This window comes from Armigeres subalbatus, chromosome 3 (assembly GCF_024139115.2).
Source record: "Armigeres subalbatus isolate Guangzhou_Male chromosome 3, GZ_Asu_2, whole genome shotgun sequence".
In the NCBI taxonomy this organism is placed as follows: domain Eukaryota; kingdom Metazoa; phylum Arthropoda; class Insecta; order Diptera; family Culicidae; genus Armigeres; species Armigeres subalbatus.
In genome coordinates, this window is record NC_085141.1 from 208,237,793 (window position 1) to 208,257,268 (window position 19,476).

General features: G+C 39.0%; 1 protein-coding gene across 4 annotated transcripts in view; it reads left to right on the plus strand.

Annotated features, from left to right (window-relative positions):
• Positions 1–10,610: 10,610 nt before the first annotated feature.
• Positions 10,611–19,476, plus strand: part of LOC134227861 (zwei Ig domain protein zig-8-like) — a 706,001-nt gene continuing 697,135 nt past the window's right edge. For 2 of the 4 annotated variants that reach the window (XM_062709547.1, XM_062709550.1), the window contains exon 1: positions 10,611–11,879. The gene's annotated coding sequence lies outside the window, so the exon portion shown is untranslated. The remainder of the gene's footprint in view (positions 11,880–19,476) is intronic. The other 2 variants (XM_062709548.1, XM_062709549.1) reach the window with 2 other exon arrangements.

Genomic DNA, 19,476 nt, shown 5'->3' on the forward strand with positions numbered 1-19,476 from the left:
TTCTAACAGAATATGTTATTTTTATGATAAAATTGTAACATAATTTGATAGTCTTTTGTTTCCAGTAGTGCAGTTTTTGATAGAAATTTAGATATTTTAACAACATCCTGCACCATGTTTCTAACATATTTTGTTATCAAATTTTAGTATAACATAATAACATAGTATGATATAATTTTGATATGACCTTCTAGTCGGGTATGTTTCTGACGCCAGATAAATCAGGGCAACCATTTGTGCCACTTCAAGTCCTTGTTACTTGGCATAATTAGGCTCACATATCTTGTTGTCATTCAATATTGCAATTCTCCACGGTTTTGGAATGATTTTATCTTTTAGTTCACATTTTCCTTAAAACTCCTTCACTCATAATTTGCCGTAAGCTGGCCTATCGTTTGTCTTTGGGATGACCATAATTGGTATTTTCTCAAAATAGTTTGACTACCGTATGTGATCGGAAGCCTTTAGGATCGATGTCTCTGAAAAAGAGACATGCATCATTGTAGGATTTCAGTTTTAGGGGAAGAAGGGGCAATATTCCCTAGCTATGCAAAGACAGCTTTTTTGCCTTAGCTATAACGATTTTCATGGGTGTTTTTACCTCATGCAACAGTTAAAAAATAAAGCTAGTTGATTCCATATTAGAATTAGAAAAATCTCAATCATATTGATAATATGTATTCACATTTAAAAACAGTGGTGATATTTCGTTGCCTGTAAACTCATCAGGCAAAACGCCTTCTAGTCGGCAGCTCTAAGGGAACAATGCACCACGCGTCGGCGAGTCAGAGTTCTGGTATGGGCAGTGCGTGGAGACGCGTAGTACATTGTAGGTTAGTTTCATGAGGGCGTTTTGCCTCGCCGAAATGGTTTTCCTTACATTCCTATCTATTATTCTGACAGTTTTTTTTCGCTTAACCTGCATAATTTCACGACTAGTTTTGTTAAAGCTATCTCAAACATTGTAAATATAAGTAAATACTAAAAAGTTTTACAACGGGAGGGCATTTTGGGTCCTCTACCCGTACCATCTTTTTCTAAGAAGCATGCTGCACTCGACCCATTTCTGATAAATTACCGAAAATAAAGCTCTGTTTCATCAGTTGTGTGCTAAACTTTACTTTTCATGTTAATTGTTCGCAACTGACTCTAATTTGAAATATATATCAGCCAAAATTATTACATAGGTATATTATAAATGGTATTGGAAACGACTGGTATATTATAATTTTTTCTAAAGTTTTGGTTTTTTTATTTTGCGCCTTTTTTATGATTTTTTCAGCTTGAATGTAAATGGTCCGTATCGATGTCAATGTAATCTACTGAAAACTTGTGAAACAGAATGTGCTTACATTCGACGACTCAACTGCCCTTCTCTTCTGGAACAAATTAACTACCACGTGCAACCCTTAGGAATAGTTCGATGTTCAGGGCTCCTATGCACCGAACGAATTACGGTATGTTCGGTGCTCTTGGCGGTCTTCGAAGACTATTCAACAGAGTTGCATCTCTTTTTGATTTTAACTTGTCCCGTAAACTAATTCGCCAAAGGTTCAGATCTTTTTTTAGGAATAGTTGATAATGATACTTGACCATATAATGTAATTTCGCATTTTGTAATTAATTATAAGTCTCTCGGTCTCACAGCAATAGATACACCCCATTTTTTTAGGATAACTTTTTTCTGTTGCACCGAACTTCACCAAATATTTTATGTGGATTTAGGGATTGAATTAACAATAATTATTATATTGAATGGGGTCTCTAATAGCCTTGCGGGCAAGGCGTAGGATTGCCAATCCGGAGATGACGAGTTCAATTCTCGGTCCGATCTAGAATGTTTTCGGGTTGGAAACTTTCTCGACACCCTGGGCATAGTGTACCCATTGTACTTGCCACACAAGATACATACTCATGTAATGACGGGCATAGAAAGCTTTCAATTAATAACTGAGGAAATGCTAATAGAATACTAAGTTGATAAGCAGGCCAAGTTCCAGTTGGAATGTAGAGTCATTGAAGAAGAAGAAGAAGATATTGAATAAAGTAGGATGGACAAAATAATTAGGCCAGTATACTTCATTCATTCAATTATTTAAAAACAAATATGTGAAAAATGGTGTCCCACATTAATGGGTACATTTAAAAAATGCGTTTTTTCTTGTTTTCAATAAAAGTATTGAAATGAAGCAACTAAACTATTGAAAAATGAATAATCATCGTTTCTATAATCACATAACGTGTTTAAATGTAATTTACTCTTATGCTAAGAAGTATTTTGACACATTTTGATTGATATTACAGGCACTTAGCATTAGCATTGAGCAATTCGCACGAATTCGTAGGTGGTACAAGCCAAGACTATTGTATGAGAATAGCATCACTTTTTTCCGTTACTACAGATATTGATTTGGGACTAATCACCATCTCTTAGATGGAAGCAATGCACTCTCCAATAGTCGAGACCTGTCCTGGCGACGTCCTTGTGAATGCTGACGAAGAGGAAAGATGGTTAACTGGACAGAGAACTCTACGACCTCTCATAGGTGCCACGGGAGGTTTTTGGAATAGCTAGTGTGGAAGGTTATAAAAGTAGGAATCGTTTTGGTAGAAAGTGAAACACATAAAGAACTAAGATAGAACTACAAAGTAGGAGAGAGACGAACCTGGAATTGAACACACGACCTCCTGCTTATAAGACAGAAGTGGTAGCTACTAGACCACCGAGCTCGTTATGATTGATATTACAGGCACTTGCTATCAAAACTGGAAACAACAAAACAACAAACAAAACTGGAAACCGTATAAAACATTAGAATAAGGTCGCTTGAACGTCACTTATTGAGGTTTATATGATGTTTAGGCCCTCCTTAGCCGTGCGGTATGACACACGGCCACAAAACCAGACCATGCTGAGGGAGGCTGAGTTCGATTCCCGGTGCCGGTCTAGGCAATTGTTGGATTGGAAATTGTCTCTACTTCTCTGGGCATAAAAGTATCATTGTGTTAGCCTCACGATATACGGATGCAAAAATGGTAACTTGGCTTAGAAACCTCGCTGTTAATAACTGTGGAAGTGCTTAAGTGAACACTAAGCTGCGAGACGGCTCTGTCCCAGTGTGGGAATATAATGCCAATAAGAAGAAGAAGAAGAAGAAGAAAAGAAGATGATGTTTAGGATTTGAACTAGAGCAGTGTTTGGGCATATTTATTGTCATTTTTGACATTTTTCTGATAATCTTTCATAAACATCACAAGCAGCACAAGTTTAATGAAACTGGTTACAGCAACCTAATTGTGACTAAATCGGGTCACACATAAGCTACTGTGATCTATGTACAACATGTGTGCTGCTCGGGATGTAGGCGTCCTAGACAAAATGTTAAGGAAATGCTTTTATTGCACAAAAAACATTAAAAAACTCGGTTGAATTTGATTTGTTCTGCTGAGAAACAAATATCCAATTTATAAGGGTTTTCTCATTAAACAACATTTCTTTCTAACAACCTTGTTAGCCATATTGAAAACGCTCGTCATTTCATCAATATGAAACATCTCTTCAAGAAATTTCAGTGACCTCGGACCATCCTCGGACCATCGATCAGCGACCATCCTAGATACCACACCAAACTTTTCATTATTCATCATAAAATGAATAGAAAATATTTTCTGGTAGTACTAGAATGCAGCTCAAGCCCTTCAGTCGATATCTTGCTACTGCGAACCTCACGTTTCAACGATACACCAAATTGGGCAATATGTCCTAACTATAGCATAGACTGCTTTAATGTCTTAGCTGTAACGATTTTCACGTGTATTTTTGCCTCATGCAATAGTTAAAGAATATAGCTAGCTGATGTCATCTTAAAATTGTAAAAAATCTCAACCATATTGATAATTATAACATTTCCAAAAAGTGGTGATATTTTGTTTCCGGAAAACTCATGAGGCAAAACGCCTTTTCGCTGGCAGCCACGCGTCGGCGAAAGTGCATGGAGACGCGTTGTACATTGTAGGTTATCCACACAAAGGAGTTTTGCCTCGCCAAAATGTTAGATGTTTCATCAAAATGTGTTTTTTTTTACCTTTTTATCGATTATTAAGACATTTTTTTGCCTAACCTACGGGGGGCGTTTTCGGGCCTCTACCCCTAATAGAATGTGGTGGGATCAATCAATAAAACAACTTCGTTTGGCATGGAATCTGGATGAGGTGTAAAAGAAATTTATTTAACGCAAGCCTTAATTTTGCCACATGCGAGGCACTGAAAATAACAGACGGATCAATAATCAATTTAGAATAAGTTCTATTTTCGGTTCTGCCAAAATGAAAGCTGATGAAATATAAAATCTTATAATTTTTAGTCTAACAAGCTAGCACGTGGGCAGCAGGGACTATGTCCAAGGGTTTGGCGATCCCTCCCCAGGCCATCTGCGAGTTGTGGGGCTTGCCTAGGATGTGGTGGGGTTTGACAGTGGGCCCTGTTAAATTCCTATAAAAAGGTGCATGTAAGGCTTGTACTCGAAAAAAACGCACCAGACAAAAGTGTTCGCCAAAAATTTATTTTAAGTCGGATTTTCTTGAAACTTTCAGGGAATGAACTAATACATATGGATTATGTTTCGGCATATTTATTTTATTCAATTTCCTTTCCATCGCTGAAAGCCCGCACCTTTCCCTTAAGACCCCTCATAACATTTTGTGCAATGGTGGAGCCAACCTTTTGGTCACTTTCATCCATTCTTTCTTCAACTCCAGCTCGTTCTTGAACACCTTGGACGATTTTCGAACTTTGGCCTTCATAATAGCCCAAAATCTTTCCACCGGACGAATCTCTGGTGAATTTGGGGGTTGGCGGTTTTGGTACAAAAACAACGTTTTGTCTCTGTACCAATCCAACGTCGATCGCGCGTAATGGCATGATGCCAGGTCCGGCCAAAATAATGTCTCGCCTCCGTGGGACCGCAGGAAGGGCAACAGACGCTTCTGGAGGCACTCGGTGCGGTAAATTTCGCTGTTGATGGTTCCCGTTGTGATGTACGGTTTGCTCAGCTTACCGCATTGGCATATGGCCTGCCAAAGCAAGTATTTTTTGGCGAATTTGTCCACTTTCTTCTTCCTTATGTCTTCCGGAACATCAAACCGTGATTTGGCAACCACCCGAGATACAGTTGTATGGGTGATTCCCAGTTGTCTTCCGATCCACCTCATGGTCGCAGTCGGATTTTCCATGACGGCGCGCACAATTCTCCGGCGATTTTCTTCTTGTTTCGATGACATCTTAATACTCACTGCACCGATTGTTATGATATTTTGCACATGTAAACAATACACTCCAAACTAGTTATACCCAGATTTTCATCAATTTTTACCCACGGACAAAAAAGTTACAGACGGATAAAAATGGTGCATTTTTTTCGAGTACAGGCCTTATCCGCAGGTCGGCCACACCAAAGCGACCGTGTGCCGCTCAAAGCATCAAAGGCCCAAGTCCTGGTGTTAGATGGGACGCTAAACAGCCCTGACACGACGCCACAGTGCTTCGAACGTATGGAGCTACGGGACAAAAATCATAACTTACATTCTACACGTTCTAACTCAATGGTGTCTTTGGGAAAATGGTTGTAAACTAGTTTTTCTACTAGTTGCATTACTGACCTATGTTAAATTGATAATTGTATAAGTGGCGTAAACGCCAATTTTCATAACATATAATATGCTTCGTATAATCGAGATCCATTTGGGAAAATTGTCACTTATAATAAAAACTAATATTTGCGTAATTGACCTATGTTGAATGGATAATTGCATAAATGCCGTAAACGCCAGATTTTACGATATGCCACAAAGAATCAGGATCTTTTTACGAAAAATATGAGGTATGATAACAGTTTCTATTACAACAATTGACCAATTTCCAATTGATCATATCATAAGTGACGTAAACGCCAGCTCTAATGTTTTATACTATAGAATCAGGATATCCTTATAACGACGGTATCAAAAATCATTGGAATCTTTTAAAAAAAAATCCAAGTTCGTTTATTTTGTATGCTCAGACGGAGCCATGGTCATAGATAATCAATATCATCTTATAAAGTTAGTAACAGAGGGGTAGAAGCAAGCGTATTCGTGGTGATTCGAGTTAAGTTTACAATGTTTAAGGATGGGCGGGCGGAGATAAGGATTCGAGAATCGTGAAATCATCATAATCAAGGAATTTCAGCTGCTCATTCGGTCATTTGGCATCAGGGACGATGTGGCGTGTCGTCGTTCTCGAGGAATGGTTCGACTGGGAGCATCTTCCGGATGGCCAGAAAATGAAGGATGTCGGACATGGCCGCGGATTTGACCAGAGGATAGTGTTGTTTTTAGCGTCGATAATTGTTGATGGAACTAGGGCCACGACAAGCAGGCTCTCATTTGAGCTCTCAGCCTTCGGAAATTTTTGTGTGTACGCGTAGCTTCCGTAGTTTCCATCAAAAGCCCATTTGCATACAAGTTTTACTGTCCTTGAGCTCTCTACCAAAAGTTGCTGCATAATGCTTAGCGAGGTGCAAGGCATTAGGTCTTGCAAATCAACCTAAGCGGATATTTCAAAGCGTAAATACTAAGAAGCAGATTTGCATGTACCTCGTTTGAAGTACTTCGAAGCAGATTGTTCTTTCTCTCGGATAAATCCAAGTCAATGTACAACGCCAAGGCTTGTGCCACTGCCATAACCTTATCCTGATTTGCGCTTGAGCTACTTGATATATTAGCCGCAAATCCTCAGGTTCATTATTATTGATGAGGTCTTCAAAACGTTGTTTCTTTGTTATATTTGAACATTCCTGAAATGGTTTTTGAGGTCTTCCCTTCGCGATGTTGAATGAAGACTCGGCAATTCCTTCAATAATTGTATTCGGATAGCGAGGAAGATTTACCAACGAAGACAACCAGCGAGAGTTTTGCTTCTCGAATTTCTCGGATGATCGAAAGCTGTGTGACCATTTTTGATCGATTCTCAAACAAAATAATTTGAAAAACTGCTTTAGTTCTTTTTAAAGTTCCTCCAAGAAATTATCTGGGTTATATAAATCCGACAGAAACTTCAACACATGAGCTCAATGGAAGCTATTGTTTGTATATATCTATGTAATTGAGCGCAAGAGTATCACCTAGAAAATCGTTAACAGCTGTTAATAGAGCAAACAAGAGCAACTGGAATCACTTCCATTCTCTTAAGAATACTATAAGTGAGCTCTGGTGCGATTTTCAGAGATGTGTTTTGATGTACTTTTTTTAAAAAGCTGTTTGAAGTTGCTGATTATCTCCTCCTATATAACTTCATGCCCATGACTTGGACGCTTTACTTATCACAATGATCGAAATATGTCCAACTGAAACACATTAAATTGGATCTTACTTATTTGATTTTACGCTTTCCATATCGATTTTCACAGTAAAAGGTACCTTTCGAAAACTTAGGCAATGCAAAAGATGCTTTTCACTAACAGGTGATAAATGATCCACTTTCAGCGATGGAAGGTTTTACAATCACGAATAGTTTTGATCGTCCCAGTGACCTCACAAAGATACTAATGCGCATACAGCATAATTGAAACATATGTTAATATCATGGTCTACTTGATTCGACTAAATACGAGAGTCGATTTTTCCATTTTTGTCCAAGGGACAAAGCACTGTGCGACGGCCCTCCGACGAGACAGGAGGTTTGTGCAGGCCCAATAAGCCGCCTTCAAAAACAACCATTACGAACGACATAGAAGATCTCCAACAATATAAGAGATAATACGACTCGATATAATCGGCAAAGACCTAGGCGACGAATAAAGGATCACGATTGGAAGCTTGGAACATGGAACTGCAAGTCGCTAAATTTCACAGGTTGCGACAGGATGATCTACGATGAGTTACATCCCCGCAACTTCGACGTCGTGGCGCTGCAGGAGATTTGCTGGACAGGACAGAAAGTGTGGAAAAGCGGGCATCGAGCGGCTTCGGACAAAGCTGTGGCACCACCAACGAGCTGGGAACCGGCTTCATAGTGCTGGATAAGATGCGCCAACGTGTGATTGGGTGGCAGCCAATCAATGCAAGGATGTGCAAGCTGAGGATAAAAGGCCGTTTCTTCAACTATAGCATCATCAACGTGCACTGCCAATACGAAGGGAGACCCGAAGACGAGAAAGAAGCGTTCTACGCACAGCTGGTGCAGACATACGATGGATGCCCACTGCGGGACGTCAAAATCGTCATCGGCGACATGAACGCACAGGTAGGAAGGGAAGAAATGTATAGACCGGTCATCGGACCGGATAGTCTGCACACCGTATCGAATGATAACGGCCAACGATGCATAAACTGCAGATTCTTTCCCCGCAAAAATTTTCACAAGGCCACTTGGAGATCACCTAATCAAGAAACAGAAAACCAAATCGACCACGTTCTAATCGACCTTCCTCCCGGCAAACTTTGGTATTCCGTACTGATGGAGGTACTAGAATCCGCTGTTCCTTAGGGTCGACAACCTACTCGACCTTCTCCCGGCGTATCTCAGTCACCTTCTTCTTCTGTGGTACTGTCTTGAAACTAGCTCCCTTCGGGTCGGTAGCCACACCGACCTTAGTAAACTTTGGAGTTGCCCTAGTGACAGCCATGCGTTTGTGGAGTTCCGCAGTCTGACATTTTGTCAGCTGATTTTCCTCAGTAACGAACTGAATCTGTAGTAACGAACTGAAATTGTAGGATTACGAGTTAATGGACGTAATATTATTAGCTGAACTTAAATGTGTCTGATAATATGCCAAAATTAACACCGCTACGCTCCGCTACGAAATATGAAATATCTATATTTTCGGCGTAACGGATAACAGCACGCACGCCTGGCTCGTTCAAACTATCGGCACGGAATGTTTATAAAAAATGTAGTGACGAGACGGTTAACAATGGTTTAGTCGGCGGTAGCGGCACACAGCTCTAATGCTGTAAACGGAGCGAATGGTACAAGATGTCTCCATTCTATGGCATGGAATTGGAATCATGTTTAGAATTGATATTTACAGATACATACATGTACATGTGAAGGCTAAATTGTACACATGTTTAAGCATCAACTGACTTGCGCGAGTTAAGTTGATTGGTATCTAAGGCCTTATCAGGAAAAAAATATATCTACAAAGTTCTTTTACTTTCAAATAATGAAATAATTAAAAGATCATTGTTTAGATCTCATAAACGAGAAATCGTTTTGTAGTTATATTACTAATGTACAAAAAGGAAAAGCCGTTTGAAGTTGGTCGGAATATATGGGTTCTTTGTATTCCACTCAAATATGTATATGCTCGTGAAAACCATACTCTTCACAGCTGTCAGAACCATAAGAAGTAGATGGTCGAAAATAGTAGTCGAAAGCGGCAAAGTGCAATTTACCAGAAGAGACTGAGCACAGTGGTGATGCTGGAAATATGAGAACATAAAGGCGATAGAGGATTGGTTTTCGATGACGCGTCGAGTGATTGGAAGGTGGCAGCCAGAAGCCAACAGCAGTTTATCCGACCGTGCTGTGTTTAGACAGTGGCCAGTACATCGGCGGACTGACTCCCTCCGAATGCATGGAGAGGATGGGGCGTGGGAAAGCTTCACAATGATTAAGTTGTTTGTAAGGTTGGATCAGCTTGCTTGCTGCTAGGATCTTTTTTTTTCCTATCTCGAAGCAGGTGAACGATTCATTTGGAAATGCTCCAGTTAGTTGATGTGCTGCAGAGAGTGTGGAGTATGCTTGGAGAAACAGAGAAGTTCGTTTAGCGACAACGCGACGGAGAGTGAGCAATTTGGAGACTTTTTTGAATGGAGACTAGCACCCATACGTGCAGGTAACAACTGACAGACGGGTATGGTGGGTCCGGGATGCTGATGAGATCGGCAAGGCAAGACTGCTTACATTGGCGCAAGCAGAGGATGAGATTGGTCCTGGAGAGGTGGACCCGGTGGCAGCATCAAGTTTGTTGCATTATGTAAGAGAGCTTGGCTATTGGCGTGTGCTTCCACTCTCCGAAAGCTTTTTGTATCGCTGGGGGGCATTTATTCTCCATTGCAGTTGGAGCGTTGAAAGCGATAATTGGTCCTGAACATATTGTATACATAATTTAAACACCATTCCAGCGAACCACTGTGCCAAACTGGACTGCTGCCAGGCACAAGCAGTCTCGAATGCGGGGAATGATATCCCAGGAAGCAAAAACTAAACTGAGATAAATCATCTCTAATGATATATCATTTGTTTATCATCATCAAAGAAAGAGAGAAAACACGAAAGAAAACATAAATATTGAGCAACCACAACACAGCGGTAGCTTCCGTGTTGCACTGGGATAGAAGAAGTTCCTTCCCAGAGAAAGTGAACCCAAAGGATTCTCTTGGGCAGGCGCAGTCATAATTTTGCTCCAGAAGTGAGAGCAAGGGAAAATAAATCTGAGGGGAACTCGGTCATGAGCGCATGCCTTTGGCCGTGGGAAAAGTTGGAAGCTTTCCACAGTCAAAGTGCCGTGCGGGAGCACCAGGAATTTCTAGGTTCTGTCAGATTAGAGTTTGCATTCGGCGGTAGTGCGTCATCCGGGTCGAGTTTTCCGTAGCCACGTTCTTGAAGGCGAGTGGGACTGTCCCCAAACAACACATAGGGGTGCTTTGCGGTGTGAAAAGAAAACAATTCCGAGCTTTGCAGCAGCCTACTAGTGTCGGGTTGTCAGGTGTGAAACTATTGGGCTATCTCGCAGATCTAGTCATCCATGTGCGGTGTGAATCAAGTGGTCCCAGTAGGCCGGAACAAAGCGGCTCAATGATTGATTGGCGTGGAGAAATTTTTGGTACCACTTTTGACAGTTCGCCAGGGTTCGAAATACTCTAGCGGCGACCGTGAAACCGAGGGGGAATGTGTGTTGGGGTGTAAGTGTTTGTTGACAGCCACCGTTTAGAGTTCTGCAGATTGCGGTGCGAATTCCACAGCTGGTGGGCTTTGGCGGGGGAAGAAGGAAGATGAATGATTGGTGCACCATAGCAGAAGGACCGCACACTGCAGCAAACGGAAAAGGATAAATCACAGAGCCGAAAGTGCATCTCGTTGGCTGTTTTGTTTGTGGGCATTGTTGGATGCTGAATAGATGATGGTTTTCACGTGCGCTCTGTTTTGTGGTGGTGATGATTATGATGATTCATGAATAAAGTGCTTGGGAGTTTGGGAGGAACAACAGAGAATTTAAAACGAATGTGCAAAATGTCCTTGAGAGAGGCCTAAATGGAAGCAGTTGGATTGGAAATAAGAGAAAGTTATCATATGGAAGTTTTAATTTAAATACGTTCCGACGAAATTGTCCATTGAAAACATAATTCTGCAGCGGGAATTGTGCTAAATTCCAAGAAAAGTGATGATACAAATCAGTGCCATCAAGTCGATTAGTAAACGTGTGCAACGTACAAGTGCAAGCGAATGAAGGATTATCGGCGGTGAAGACAAAGTTTGAATGAATATTTTAATTGGATCAACACCAGGGCAAGGATTACAGTTCACTTTGTTACATAATCCGTATCACCTAGCATCGTCATCATCAGTGCATCAGTGAGTGACGAGTACGACGGAAGGATCCACTGCTAGCGAGCGGAACGAAGTGCATACAATAGAAGAAGTTCAGTCGAGTAAAAAGACACCAAGCGGCGTCCTATAAAATTCAAATTAATCATAACCCCTATTGTAACAGGAATAATAGCTACATACATATACGCATCAATATATCTACGTATAGTTAAATCTACGAAGCTTAGCTACTCTTCAGTGTTGGATGTTTGTGCTGCTGATCGAGCAATAGTTAATTAGATACTAGGTAATTATAATGTTCTTTCATTTATTCATATGTATGTGCGCATCTGTAATTATTTTCGTGATATAAGCATCGGTGTTTCAATTTGAATGCCACTCAGACGTTCTGGGAAAATACTCGACTGCGATGCGGTAGCACGAGGGATTAATTGAACTTTTCCATTCTCCGTCGGTGTTGCTTCCACAACGGCTATTAAGAATTCAACGAAATAAATGGCATAATTATTTGATGTCTAATTTAGATGTAGAAACAATTTGATGTTTTTGTTCACTTTAATAGACATGCCGCGTAACAAACACTTATAGATATCAATCAATATTTTCGAAAACGAAAACATAGTGAAGAACAATTGAGATGAATTAAGGCAGACTCCAAAATGGCTAACACAATGGCCGTACTAGTCCTCACCTCGCGTTTTTCCTCGCACAAATGTAAATTTATGAGCGATAAGCACATTTGAAAACCATTTTTCGTGTATGCTGCAAGTGAGCAAAGGTTAAAAACTGCTTTTCGCTTTTGCCTGTCGTTTGCTTTTGGAGTTATGTGCACCTGAAAGCGCTATGTAGTTTTGAAATTGGATTCCAATGTGATTCACCCTAACTACATAACGCAAACATTTACCATTTTCAATTGCCCTCTCCCGTATGTCACAGTTTTTGCATGAAGCATTTGAAAATTTCGCTGCTTCTCCTTCAAGCGTCCAACTTTCCCTGACGTGTTAGCTACGAGTTATAGTCAATTGAAAATATGTTAGGTAAATAAATGCTACAACACTTATTTTTATAAAAATCTAATCTAATGTGCGCCCCCTAGGCAAATCTCTTAATTAAATGGTGATTTTATCCGAAACAATGTATTTACGAAGTGTCAATCAATCATGCAACATATCAATCATTATATGGTCCAAGAATTTTCAAGAAAATCTAACAATATTACATGAAAACGATTTTACTTCAGTATGATGTATTTCCATTTAAAATGAACGACGCTGGACAATATGCGCCACCCAAAAATGATAATCAAAGTATGCTAATTAATGATTTGAGTGTATTACTTCTACGTGAAGTTAAACGATTTACAATGATATGGAAATGCTAATATCATCTTTCAAACTTGGACGTATATGTTCATGATAGAATTAGAGGCGAAACTATAGAAATGATAGTTCCGTTAGGATACGGCAGGCATGAAGAATGTTTTTATAGAAGTCGATTTGAAAGCGAGCGGAGGGCAATATTTGTGATGGCACATATCGCACGACCTTCCTTCTGCCAAACTCCCGTATGAAGGAAGAGGGAAGAATATCAGTGTGGAAGCTGATATATCTCCACTGGCTATGATATTAGCATTTCCATATCATTAATCAAAGTATTCCAATATTTTTCACTGAAATACGTAGTCACTCTTATGTAAAAAATTAGTGCCAGTCTTATACTTTAAGGTTTTATAAGCTGATTGTAATAAGGAGAAAATGATTTGTTTTTGTATCTGAAGAAAAAAAATTGATGTAAACACCGAAATTGCACCGGATCGGGCCAAAAGACATTTTATTTTTTTAAATGCAATTTACATGTTTTTGAATAAGCTTTTCTTTTTTTTTCACATAACGGCTTATAAATTATTGGCTTCAACCGCTCACAATTTTGAGACAAAACTTGGGGTGATAACAAAGAAAACGTGGTGCGCACCATACATCAGCATAAGCATTAAGCCATTCGCACATATTCACCTGTGGTGCAAGCCTAGACTATTGTATGCGAGTTTTTAGCATCGCTTTATTTGTAAACACAAATTATAATTTACGACTAATCTGTTATCACTGTTTCTCAGATGAAAGCAGGGCACTCTCCAACAGCAGAGATCTGCCCTGGCTACGCCCTTGCGAAACATAGAAAGAACTGAGCAAGAAATGCAAAGTAGGGAAGGGACAAGCATGGGATTGAACTCACGACCCCATGTTTATAATGCAGGAGTGGTAGCCTTAGGGCTCATTCACAAATTACATAACGCATCAAGGGGTGAGTGGGTACACAATATTGCGTTACAAAATGTTACGGTTTGTCTAGGAGGTGGGTGGGTTTGTTTAGTTCTGTTACGGGTAACATTTATGATAATAAAATTATATGAGAAACGAATTTATTAATTGAATTCAAATTTGACAGTATTATTATGTACTATGGAGGAAGTTTAGGTAAAGCACTAAAAATACCAATTTATCATTTTCGTGTGGTACTAGTTAAAAAAATAATTGCAATAAGAAGATTTGTTGTCAGATGTTTTACCATCGTTTCCAAATGTTTGACCTGTTTTAATGGTGACAAAAACATTCGACAAAAACATGTTAACATAGAGTAACTGGAAGTAATGTTAGCCCTGAATGTAACGTTGGCTCATTATGCAAATAAAAAAAATAATAATAAATTCAGCTATAATACATCGTTTTAAAGAGTGATGAATGGATAACATTCACACTATTGTGGCATTCATATCAAATTCATAATTTTCATTAGTATAGCGACATAATCAACTAAAACCTCAACCGTCTAAGATGAATTAAGTACTCTCCATTTAATTGGACCAGTTAATTTTCGTTATCTTTGCAGATACGTATTTCGACCACAACTGTGTGGTCGTCTTCAGTGTCCCGTACTTGACTCGACTTGAAGAAAACAATCGCAACTTACACTATTTATACTACGCTAGGTACAATTATTATTGATTTTGCACACAATTATTATTGTTTTTGACTACTTGGCGTAATAACCTAAAGTAAGCAGGCCGTCTGGTGGCATAATTTCGGTAAGAGCTTCAATATATGAAGATTTACAACAACAAATGTGCTCAACCACAGGATAAGGTTTGATCTACAGGGGTTAGACAAAAAGGTTGAGATAGGTCAAACTTTGTTGAAATTCCATTCAGCATAGCTTTGCGTAGAACAATCCGATTTTGATAAAACCGGGGCCATCGGACGCGGAAACTCTTCTAGTACACTGTTTCCATGCAAAACTTCAGATTGGCCGTTGGCCACCAAAGATGTCCCGGTTTTTTCGAGGGTACACCCAGGTTTTTTTTTACGCGGTTGGAATTCATTAATTTCTCGGTTAACCTGAACTTTTACAACTTTTCAAAAACCCCTTGATTTTTTTTTTGATTTTTTGTGAATTTTTTGGTGGGGTTAACTCATTGCTTCATTGACACTGAAGGTCTTAAGCAACCAAAACCAAACCGTGTAAAAAAAACCTGGGTGTATGCTCAAAATGCATTTTTGATGCTGCTTGTCATTTTATGTGACGTTTACTTTTATCATGTTTTATGTTTTCTCCAAAAACTAGAACTTATATGTCGACCAATGTTGGCTGCTTGATTGGCCAAGAAACAACAAATACGCACAGCTCACCAATTGAAAAATCTTTTTGGGACTAGAAAGCAACTCTCATTGTACGTACATGCTTCGGAATTTCTTTAATTCAAGACGATGCCGGGCACGTCCTCACCGGCAACTAAGATAAAGGAAGGAAAATTTGTTCGGCACTCAAGTGACTACAAGTGACCGAGGAATTTTTTGCATCTTTATGAGCGCACTGGAAAGAAATAGTATGTTAGTTGGGAAAGTAATTTATTGGTAATCGCCTTGGTAAGCGACTAATTATTTCTTTTGAACGACCCCGAATTCATGATGATACAAAGAAAAAACCGCAAAGTGTGTTTAACGCTTTGTGTTTGCTCATTTCATGTTGGGGACTAAATGGTATTGACTAAAATCCCGAATATGATTCATATTTCAAACACTCGCTTTTCCATGGTCTTTTCAACTCTATTCGCCAAATTATTTTCGTAGGGCCTGTAGTTCTATCTTTAGGGTGCTAAACCCGAACAAAGAAGAATATCTGAATAATAATAATCACTGTTAACCAGTTATTGTCTGATTTGTAAGCATATGCGGTATTTCGAAAAAAAAAAAATTGTTTTAGGGAATTCGAAACGAATTGCCGAAGTATGACGAAATCTGATTTTCTCATTTCATTTCGTATCGTTAAATTTCAAAAATTTCGAATTTCGATTGGAAAAGTCATACTTTTAACAAAATTAAACGGAATTTCGCGGAATTTCCAGATGAATGTTTAATAATTCTAATTTTCGTATTATATCATAACTGAATCGATTTTCAGTCACAATCGTGCCGTTGCGGCACGTTTTCCGTGTGGTAGTTCGTTGTTAGTTTTGACGTGCTGTTTGTTTTAAAAGTTGATATTAAGCTAAGAACGTAAATGTCTGCGTTCGAGTTTGTTGGCATAAAATTAATTTATATTGAATAGCCAAAGGCTTATACGTTATTCTTAATGTCTGCAAAGATTTATAACTGTTGATTTTAAGCATTATATCTTTTTTCTGTACCAAATGAATTCGGTTACACTGGCGTCCACCTTGTCAGAGCTACCGACTGAATAGTAACAAGGCAGTCTCGATTGAATTGCCACATCATGTACTTGCTTTTAGCGAACGCGTGTTTTGCCGAGAATTGTGACGTTTGATTGCTAAAACACAGCAAATAGTTTACTGGAAATAAGCAAATAACCGTACTTTTTTTTAGGAAATCTGTTATTTATTTTGCTGAGCTGCAGAAATAAAAAACTTCTTTAATATTGCGAAAATGATTGAGATACTAAAAATAACCTTCACCCTATAGCTTCAGTAGACCCGCAAGACCCTCTACTTCAGTAGGTTCAAGTTCCCTCTTTTCTCTTAATCATTTAGATCTGTGAACTTTCACAGCTTTTTAAATACCGTCTGAATTTTCTTTGATTTTTTGCGTTTTTTTTCGTGGGGTTAATTTATTGTTTCATTGACTCTGAAGGTCTTAAACGACTAAAACGAAACCGTGTAAAAAATACCTGGGTGTACATTCCATTTCCAATTGAATGAATTTCCTGGCTTTGCAGATTCACCATAGAATGCGGAACGTTTTCCGGGGCGCCAGGCAATGCGAGACAATCAGGCTGAACCCGGGACTGTTCCGTCCTTTGGCCACTGTAACCTAATGCCAACATGCAGATAGTGTGATGGTGTTGCTACAGTAAGCGCATCCCACGGTTATTATTGTTGAGGTTTGACTCCCACCGCAGTGCACCACAGATTTTTTTCCAATTGTTCTTGAAAAAAAGTAAGTGAGAGGTGAAGTGTTGAAACGAAATAAAGGTTTTCATCTAGCAGTCACGATTTTCGTTTATCTTCCGAAGCTAACTCCATAGAAATAAGGATTAAATGAAAAATGCCCCTCACCATAACCAACGGAAAAAAAAATGTTCGCCTAATATTTCCAACAGACCTCAGTAAAAATTTGGAAAAAATAGTTGAGTTTTCTACTACAATCAACAGCTTTCATACTGCTTAGATCTGTTGAAAAGACTATAGTCTCATTTCACCGTATTCGGTAAATTTTACCGAAATCTCAACAACAGAACTGTTCGGTAATTTATTTTACAGATTTTTTGTAATTTGTTCCATTGTTCAACTGTCAAAATCAGCGAAAATCAGTTAAATTATTTACCGAACAGTTCTGCTGTTGAGATTTCGGTAAAATTTTACCGAATTCGGCGATTTATTTTAAGAGTGATATTTTGGGAAGTTTTACAGATTCAATAAATCATCATGAATTTGGTTGAAAATTTGCCTAAAGACTTTATTCAAGATATTAATTGAAATGGAGGGGTAGCACTTTGAATCTGTAATACTTTTCTAAATTCTGAACTGATCTAATCAATATGATATCTGTTGATTGCAGATAAAAAATGGCTTTTTCAATTTTTACTGAGGTCTGTTGGAAATATTAGGCGATGAATATTTTTTACGTTGTTTATGGGGGCATACTTTTGAAAAGGGTGAACATGTTCAAAACTGTTTCTTATGTCCTTTTGTAAATTTAGGCTAGATTCTCCCTATGGCATTTGGGTAATAATATTTGAATCTAAAAATATTATTATTTCTCAGCGGATTTTTTTTATTCGTACTATTGAATAAAAATTACGCGGAAAAAAAATAATTTGAAAAAAAATTCGTGAAATTTCGAATCAAATGGACCTCGATTTCGTTTCGTTTTGAAAGTAAATCTGGGGTGGCATTACGATCTCGAATCGAATCTCTCGATTCACGAAAACGGCGGCATTATGTATTTCGTTCGTCTTCATCCATCGCAGTACAATATTTCGAACACAAATACGAACATACGCGACGCGACAGTCGTGACGCGATTCTATCGCTTGGCGACAGCGATTCTGTCGCCGTTGGTATGGAAGCGTAAATAGAACATTGCCTGCAGCGACCCAACGATAGAATCGCGGCGACTAGTTGTCGCCATCGCGGCGATGAAATCGCTTGGGTCTGGGGGAGCCTTAAAAGCAAAGACCACAAGCAAACAGAGAGAATGAGAGATAATTTTATCTGCGTGAAGAATGCTGCCCGTTTGAAAGATATCCTTCAGCGCATAGATTGGCTATTAATTGATGCTCAAGAAAATTCATGTTCAATGGCTAAAAAAGCAATGATTTTTAGCAGTTGCGGCCAATTTTCAACAATATGCATACTTCTTTTCAATTATGATACTGCTATGACAAAAAATATAAATTTTATTTTTAATCGAGTTTATTGCACCGATCATGTTTAATTTTAAATAAAAAATTCAAAGCTAACACTAGGCTCCATCATAAATTATTTTGACGATTTTATGATGTGTTCTACCTAAATTTATTGGAATCGTTTTTCCCCCTTATGCAAAATTTCCCCAGATGTTTTTACGTGGTTTTTCGAAATCGCCAGGAAATTCTTAAAAATCACGAAAAACTGTTTTCGTTGAAATCGTTTTTTACATAAATTTCGTAATTAACGTGTATTTTGGAATTTACGCAGTCTGTATCCCCCACATGAACAGCGACTTTAGTATTTTATATATTACTAGCAGGGGCCCTCCTTAGCCGTGCGGTAAGACGCGCGGCTACAAAGCAAGACCATGCTGAGGGTGGCTGGGTTCGATTCCCGGTGCCAGTCTAGGCAATTTTCGGATTGGAAATTGTCTCGACTTCCCTGGGCATAAAAGTATCATCGTGTTAGCCTCATGATATACGAATGCAGAAATGGTAACCTTGGCTTAGAAACCTCGCAGTTAATAACTGTGGAAGTGCTTAATGAACACTAAACTGCGAGGCGGCTCTGTCCCAGTGTGGGGATGTAATGCCAATAAGAAGAAGAAGAAGAAGAAGATATTACTAGCAGACCCGACGAACTTCGTTTCGCCTAAAATTGATTTATTCTCTTCTTAGTTCTCGAGTTATGCAGAAATTTCTGTTTAATTTGTATGGGAGCCCCCCTTTCCAAAGGAGGGAGGGTTCCCGAACCATCTCAAGAACCTTCCCCGACCCCAAAAACCTCTGTATACAAATTTTCACGCCGATCGGTTCAGTAGTTTCAAAGTCTATAAGGTTCAGACAGACAGAAATTCATTTTTATGTACCGTCGTACGGGGTGACATTGGGCCTAGGGGGTAAAATTGGGGCAAAAACGAAAAATGTTTCAACTTCTAATATCTCAGAAACTGTTACGAATT